We start from the raw sequence: 7758 nt of genomic DNA, 5'->3' as shown, positions 1-7758 counted from the left end.
CCGTTCTTAAACATCCAATCTTCTGAAAGTCCTTTTAACCAAAAAAAGACACATTTCCTGCTTTCTGTGCCAGAGAGAGGGCACATCTGGAAGTGTGACGAGTTGGAAAAGTAAGTTACCGTCAGTATAGCAAAAGCAGGAGAACAGCAGAGAGAGGCACGGATGGCTCCCTCTCTTGCATTCTTGCGCTGGAAGAAGTCCCCCCACCATGGGGTCTAAGCCATCTTATTTGTCCCTCTCTTGTGGTATTTATCAGCATCTATCTTTTACCGGAGTTTTATGTCTTACCTGCCAGTGAGTGTAGAGTCGGTGTCTGATTAAAGAAATGAAAGAGAACACCTTTCTCTTTGGCTGTCTCTCCTTGGGGGAAGTCTGGTGAAAAGAAGGCATTCAGCTGAGAAAACAGAAAAAAATCAACTACAGTCAACCATTTGTTATCTATGTGAATAGAAGAGAAAAAAATGCCAATAAAATTTGTTTTACAACAGCATCATCCCTTCAGTGGTGGAATGACAGGTAAAACAAAGTGGCAAATTCATAGTTTGGTAGCTCTGGGGTTTGGTGTATGAGGATGGGAAGGGCAGCAGTGGGAAATATGGCAAGTGAGGGAGGCAGGTTCCAGGGCACGGAAAGACTTCCGTGCCTGTACTTTATCCTGAACGCTACAGAAGCCTCGTGGACACTTTCCCTTTTTGAGTAGCTTGGCAGTGCTCGCTTCGGCAGCACAAACACTAAAACTGGAACGATACAGAGATTAGCATGGCCCCTGCGCAAGGATGACATGCAAATTCGGGAATAGCTTGGCAGCAAGGCGGAGAACGGGTTTGAGGGAGGCGGACCAGAAGGAAGGAGCCTGGAGAGAAGACAGCAGCCCCAGAAGGTGAGGCTGAGCTGAGGAGGAGATGAATTCAAACTGGCTGCAGGAAGCAGAATCCACAGGACTGGGTGACTCCAGGGGTCTTGCTTAGCTACTGAGAGGCTCAGAAACACGGGGGGGAAAGGGGATTATCAGCTCACATCTGGACAGGTGGAGACATCCACAGGCAGCATCCCACAGGCATATGTACATGCGGGTCTGGGCTTAGAGATGGGGAAGTGTGCAGCATCTGTTTATAGAAGGTGGCCAGCAATGTGCGTGGTGAGCTCCTCTGGGCAGCAGGTGGTAGGAACCCTAAGAACCCTGCCACTTAGGGGTGTTTTCTCCTTTTTCAGTCATCCCCCCAGGAATTCCCTCTCTAAGGAGTCAAGGTGAATGAAGTGTGTGGGGCCAGTGGCCATGACCACCAGAAGTGAAGTGCATGAACCAGGGATACCCCGCATCTCAGACAGCCCCCAACAGAGAGCCAGGGTCTGTCTGAACATGGAACAAGGACCTGGTGGCAGGGTCTGCGTGTGTTCTAGAAGAAGGCAAAGCCCACCCAGTTGGCTGAGAATGATTCGGCAGAAGTTAATTAGGTCAAGTCATTTCTGCTTCAACACAAGCACCTCCATCCTCACAGCCCCTTCCTCAAGAGGTTGTGCGGTCTAGCCACACACCCACTAGAATGGTGTGGAGCCAGCGGCGCACGGCAGGGTCAAAGCCAGGCTCTTAGACCCCAGCTCTGCCGTTCCCTCGGCGGAGAGCCGGGACAAGTCAGTTAACCTCTCTTCTCCTCGGTTTCCTCATCTGTGAACCAGACACGGGGCTGATGGTGAGGATGCTGAGGAAGGTGGTGGTGGTGATAGTGTCATGGGTGGTGACAGTGTCAGTACCTGTCTCGCTGGGTCGTGGTGAAGCTTAAACGAGCTAAGGTGCGTAGGTTGCCAAGAACATGGCGTTCGGCACGTAGTAAGTGATACGTAAATGTTAGCCGTTAGTAGCTGATTGGATCATGAAATTCCTCCTTCTGACATGATGAGAATCAACAAAGCAGGAGGTGAAATCACTTGACAGAGAAGTGGAATTCAACCGTGGGGGACGATGAAAGGAGGTTTGACCTGGAAGGTACCTGAAGATCAACCTGCAAGAGCCCTCGTTTTGTATATGAGGACACCAGGTGTCCGGGCCAGGGAGTTGCTGAGACAGTATCCTAAAGACAGTGAAACATTATACAAATGCAGGGTGCTAAAGCCTTTTCATCTCTCTCCAGCCCATTTGCTTCCACCATGCCTTTGGGGGCTGCAGCGTCCCTTTCCCCCCCTTCACAAGTTCCAGTCCCGCATGGTTCCTCGTGTTCGGTGTGGCTAACCCCAAACACCACTCCCCCCCCAACACCAGTGCCCCTTCTCCACATTTCCTACACCTGGCAGCGGGCGTCCCCAGTCTCCCAGCATTACCTCCTTACCGGGGTCCTCTCCTTCCCCACATCCAGGAGTCAGCATTTCCTGCGCTCTGTGGCTGGCGGCTCCCCCTCCTGATTCCCCCTGCACCCCTGCCCCACGTCTCGCCTCTACTCCAGCCGCTGAGATCAGGCCCAGCCGCTCTGTCCTGTCTGACTCGTCCTGCAGCCCTGCAGCTGGGCTGTCATCAGACACATCTTATTTACATACTCTTTCCTTGTGTTCGTCCCCTGCTCAGAAGCCCTCCTTACCTTCAGAGGGATGACTTCCAAACCATCCGGCCCAGTCTTCCTCCCCACTTCCCCCCTTCTTATGCTTGGGCCACCAGTGAATCTGGACTCGCTGACATCCCTGAGCAGTCCTAAAATGTCCACTCTTGGCCCTGGAACGCGCCGGCTGGCTAGAGGGAGGTCTGTGAGGGTGGAGAAGGAAGCAGCAAGGCTTCCACACAATAAATACAGGACACAGGAGGGCTGGGGGAGGGGCCCAGGGCTGCCCCCTGCCACCGACAGCCCTTCCCTCAACTCTCCTCCTCCCTTTCGAGGCTGCCCGTGACATTGTTTTAGTCACGGTTTACCTGGATGTTTACATGCTGAGCTTGGGTTACCTAGTGTGCTTGCCCAGACCAAACACACCCCCGGGTAGGTGAACCTCCAATCTAACAGGCCCTCAACTGGAGATGACCCCCTAAGTCTTCACAACGAGCGCACCACTACCACGAAAATAGACCAGGTACCTCTTGGGCACACAGGGCAGCAACACAGTCATTACCATGAGGGAGGAAGCTGGTCCTCTTTCCTTTGTTTTCCAGAGTTTTCTTTCATCCACGGGATCAGCTACTTTAACTTTGGTAGGTTTTAAAAGAAAAGTCTGTGGCTAATGGGAACCAGCCCCACATGGCTGGCAAGTGCTTCATGGGTGTCGACAGTGGCATCTTGTACAAACAAAATAGACAGCCCTGGGAGAGCAAGGACACCAACTGCCCTGACTCTTCTCTAAAACAAAAGAAGGACAAAACTATGAAAACTCAAGTCATGGGATACTCAGTATAACCGGCAGCAAGGCATTTCTCTTCACACTTCTGAGAGCACAGCGCGCTGGGAAGGCGAGCAACCCTCTTCCGTCTGATGCCTCTGAAAGCAAGGAGAGCAAGCTTCCCTAAGGGGACAGACACCAGGCTTGAGCCCAGGACCTCCACACAAGTTCTAGAAGGTCTGGAGCTAACTTAAGTTGAAGTGGATACAGATTTGTCCCAAAGCATTTTCAGTTATGAGCCTATGTTAATAAGGGTCTATGTTAGTAAGCAGGGCTGACTAGTTGGGATTTATAAGTCAAGAGAGAAAGGAAGTCTAAAAACCAAACTATTATCTCTAGAATGTGGGATTACGGTGTTCTCTCAATTTCTATTTAATAGACATTCCCATGGTTTGGGAAGTTTGGGATTTTGGCTGTTACCTTATTGCAATATTCTCTAAATGCTAAGATGTTAATATGTGAATAATAGTTGGTCAAACTTCTAGGTAGGATTTCGAACATCCTAAATGTCTCTCTCAATCCCGACATGCCCTGAGGCCCAGCTATCTTTTGCGGTTCATTGCCAGGCACGTCTGTGTGGAACACTTAGTAATATTTGTATTTCTAAAAACTCACTGCAAATCTATGACTTGAGCACATCTTAGTCACTTTACCCTAATTTACCTCCCTAAGTCTCCTTCCTCATCTACAAAATGGGAATCATAATTACTTCATTGAAGAGGTACAAAAACTAATTTAGACACTATTAATGGAAGGGGAAATTGCTCTCTCATCAGGCCTAGCGCCCAAGGTGAAGGTCTTAACGTGTGTCCTGCTCCCACCCTCTCCTCTTCTTCTTCTCTCTACTAGCGGACATCACTCCCCAAAAGCTCTGGGCAAGATCTAAAGGCAGGAGAGGGTAGGAGAGCATATTCAAAGACCTGTTTTTCTCCTTAAAAAACATTCATTTGAATTTTGGATCCAAAAGTTATATGCCTAAAAAATTCATTACCTCTGTTATAACTATACCAGAGCTTATAAGGAAAAGATCTTCCCAAGAATCTAAGAGACCACCACTGAACAGTATGTTAGCTGCAAAAATTTCAGACTTTTCTCATGAGTGTAAAGTTTAAATTTGCAAAAGAGAAGCAAATGCGAATAAAGACATTCACAGCAAGCTATTTCATAACCGCTAGTTATCATTTACACATCAAATACATACAGCATTGAGACCAAATGTACAGAATTTCCACATTTATATACAGTAATCAACATAGTGCACAATTCAAATCTATCTTACAATCAAGTGTACAAGTTTAAATATGGCTTTATAAACTACTAACAATAACTGTGCTAAAGTAACTCATAGGTCCAGAAATAAACACTGGAATGCCACCTCCACATTGAGGCCCTTGTTCAGCAAGATGCTATTCACTGTGTTTGCAAAACAGATGGTGTAGGTAAATGCTTCCAGGCCGTGTCCACCCATCAGCCCCCAAGCAGCTGAAATGTGGGTTCAAATGATACCAACATCGGTCCTTCCTACCTCAGATAATCTGAAAATGAATCTGTGCATCTTCCACACATTTGGAGATGTGGGGTTATAAACAAATAGAAGAGAGATATATAATCAGTGAGATGATGGTTACCAGGAATTATTGGAACATGCTTTTCAGATCGGTACTGAAATTCTCAAGCAATACATCCCGTCTTTGCATTATTTGTTTCTCCCCCTCCTATGTTTTCTTATTTTGCTTAAATCCATGGACTGTGAAATCTTTCAGAAATTTCCAAAACATTCTAGATCAAGTGGTCCCAAAAAACAGAATTAAAAATAGCTCGTGTAAAGGAGACATCTCTTTCTTCACTATTCTCTTCCCCAACCAAAAATGCCCGTTTTAAGTAAAAATAAATACACACATACATACATTCCTTGACCTACGATCATGCGCCCATGCCTATTTTACATCCACTTTGCCACAAATGTTACATACACATTCTTTAATCGATTGCAGCCTTCTAGGTGCTACCCTTAAATACACCTTGCCCCATTCCCTAAGCTCTATTGAGTACAGGAGAATAGTGTGTTTGAAAAATTCTATGTTTGCCATGGTTTTTAATGTACATATCAGTACAGCAGTGTGTGCAGTGTGTGTGTGTGTGTGTGTGTGTGTGTGTGTGTGTTTACAAATAAATATACTAAAGGGCAAGCTCAGAAAGTTTTACTGTGGGGTGAATGAGCAGAAAGGTTTGGAGACCACTACCTCCATATGGATCATTTGGGGTGTCTCCCTTTAAAAGACATCTATAAAACAAATATACATTACTTTGTACATTTTATATTTATAAAACGGAAACCATATGCCACAAACCCTTTTGAGAAACTAGAAGGAAGCTCCAGAGTCAAAGGAATGGGGTGGCGGCCAGTGCTCCGCTCTCAGCTGCTCCCCTACTTCCCAGGCTTGGCTTCAGGTGGGACAGTCCCGGAGCTTGAGCATATAAATGAAGACAAAGATCAATGTAACTTTAGTGCTTCCTGCACCGGTCTTGTATATCCACAAACAACCCTTCCCCACAGATTGCATGTGTTTTTTGACTGATGAGCCTGGATGCTGTACTGTGATACTAAAGCCACCACTGAGACAACTTCTGATGCGCCTGACACATCCTAGCACAGCCATACCACATGGCCGCCTGAAGCCGTCGCATCTGTCACCTCCCACTCCGCGAAATCCTAACACCACCCGATGAAGGATTCAGACCCTCATCTTCCCGACCATCACCACCGTGTGAGTTGTCAGACGCTCTGCATGATGCACATCTCTGGGGAAAACACATGTTTATGATAAGCATGATCCCGTGAGATGGATTACTTGAAGTAATCATTTTGACAGGAGGAACACAAACATGTCGCCCCTACTGAAGCAGAGATGTCTCAAAAATTTGAGCACTGTTTTTAATCTTATTGCTGCAAGAGAAGTCAGATACAATTTGTTTAAAGTAAAAATACAATCATTTGGACATGGTTTGTGTTTGAATAAGCCAAATGGGATCTCTTATCGAGAGACAGAAGCAAATAGGACACAACACTTCCAGTTCTGAACAACTGTTAAAGGGAAAAGTCCACAGATTGCTGTTCTGTTTTGTTTTGCTTTTTAAGAGGAGGGTAAATATCCAAAGGATTTCTCTTTCCTAGCCCTCCACTGAACAATTGTATTCTCTCTGCTATCTGTTTAGACACAGCTAATTAACATGGCAATTCAGGAGCTAAATCCTATTGTTTTTAAAGCCATAGGTAATTTTTAAAAACACTAAAGAAAGGAAAAGGTTTAACTATCATTGATAAATGAGTTACTCTATTCCGACCACAAAGTAAAAAAAAAAAGATGCTTGCTACGGGGCGGGGAGGTGAATTAGTCATACTTAGTAATACTACTTTTTATAAAATTAGCCATTATCATAAATATATATTGTTCTACAATTGGTGAATTGTTTCAAAATATTTAAAGCTGCAATTAGAGACAACAACAATTTTTAAAAATCCAAGAAGGCCATCAAGTTCATTGCTGACATTATTTAATTATGTAAGAACACTAAAGTCTCTACCAATCTTTTATTCTAGGTAACTTGTCTCTCCCACTAAAATGATCACAGTGTTAGTGCTGGCTAGACCACATTCATAAGTTAGTTTATTATTGCAATGGGCCCCTCTATTTATCTACAAGTTTTACAATTTAGGACAATAATCTTCTTGAAATTTGAGCATCCCACTTTGTCATAATCTAGCCAGCAACGGAAATTTCAGAGAGCCTTGTTCTGGGGACAAGTCCCCTGCCTTGGCAAGAGCAAGAATGCTTGAGGGGGTCACACTGTCAGCCCCAAGAGAGCTGAGTCGCTTTCCTTTAAGCTATTTTTCAGTTTCCTCTGTAACCATCTCTAAAGACAAAGGCCAATATGTTACTCATTCCAGTTATCTTATCCTGAAGGTTAAGGAACCTTAACTATCTTTCAGATATTCTTTAAAGTCAGGGACTAAAAACCCAGGTTTCTGGTAAGGAATTCAAATGAAGAAAACATTCATGATGTGTTTGCATTTACTCCTGGCACTAGCAAGAGCACTCCAGGCAAGTGGGACCTCCTGCCCCACCCACCAAGGGGATCCTTTCAAACTTCGCCAAGTTTCACCCAGTCCACTGGAAGCAACTGAATAAAGGTCAAGCACCCCACAATCATACATAATTGATGGCTGGACCTATTAAAGATGGGTTGCCAGAGTTCAGCATTCAGACTTAGAAGTATTTGTCATCAAATGTACTTTCATCGATTCTTGTTCAACTTAAACAGCACTGCACGTAAAGGAGAGCAAAGGATCTTGGATCATAGTCAGGAGCAATAAAAATAACTTCACCCTGTAAAAAAAAAAAA

At 45.1% G+C, this 7758-nt stretch overlaps 1 protein-coding gene and 1 non-coding gene across 2 annotated transcripts in view; one reads left to right on the top strand and one right to left on the bottom strand.

The window, feature by feature from the left end:
- The first annotated feature begins 707 nt into the window (after positions 1 to 707).
- LOC118553853 (U6 spliceosomal RNA) lies at positions 708 to 811 on the top strand. The gene has a single exon (XR_004926238.1). It is a non-coding gene; the product is annotated as a U6 spliceosomal RNA (small nuclear RNA).
- A 3701-nt stretch (positions 812 to 4512) lies between these two features.
- FAXC (failed axon connections homolog, metaxin like GST domain containing) overlaps positions 4513 to 7758 on the bottom strand; it is a 73610-nt gene continuing 70364 nt past the window's right edge. Inside the window, exon 7 of the transcript XR_004926235.2 lies at positions 4513 to 7742. The gene's annotated coding sequence lies outside the window, so the exon portion shown is untranslated. The remainder of the gene's footprint in view (positions 7743 to 7758) is intronic.

Source organism: Halichoerus grypus, chromosome 9 (assembly GCF_964656455.1).
Source record: "Halichoerus grypus chromosome 9, mHalGry1.hap1.1, whole genome shotgun sequence".
Classification (NCBI taxonomy): Eukaryota; Metazoa; Chordata; class Mammalia; order Carnivora; family Phocidae; genus Halichoerus; species Halichoerus grypus.
This window is presented reverse-complemented; position numbering and strand designations above follow the sequence as displayed.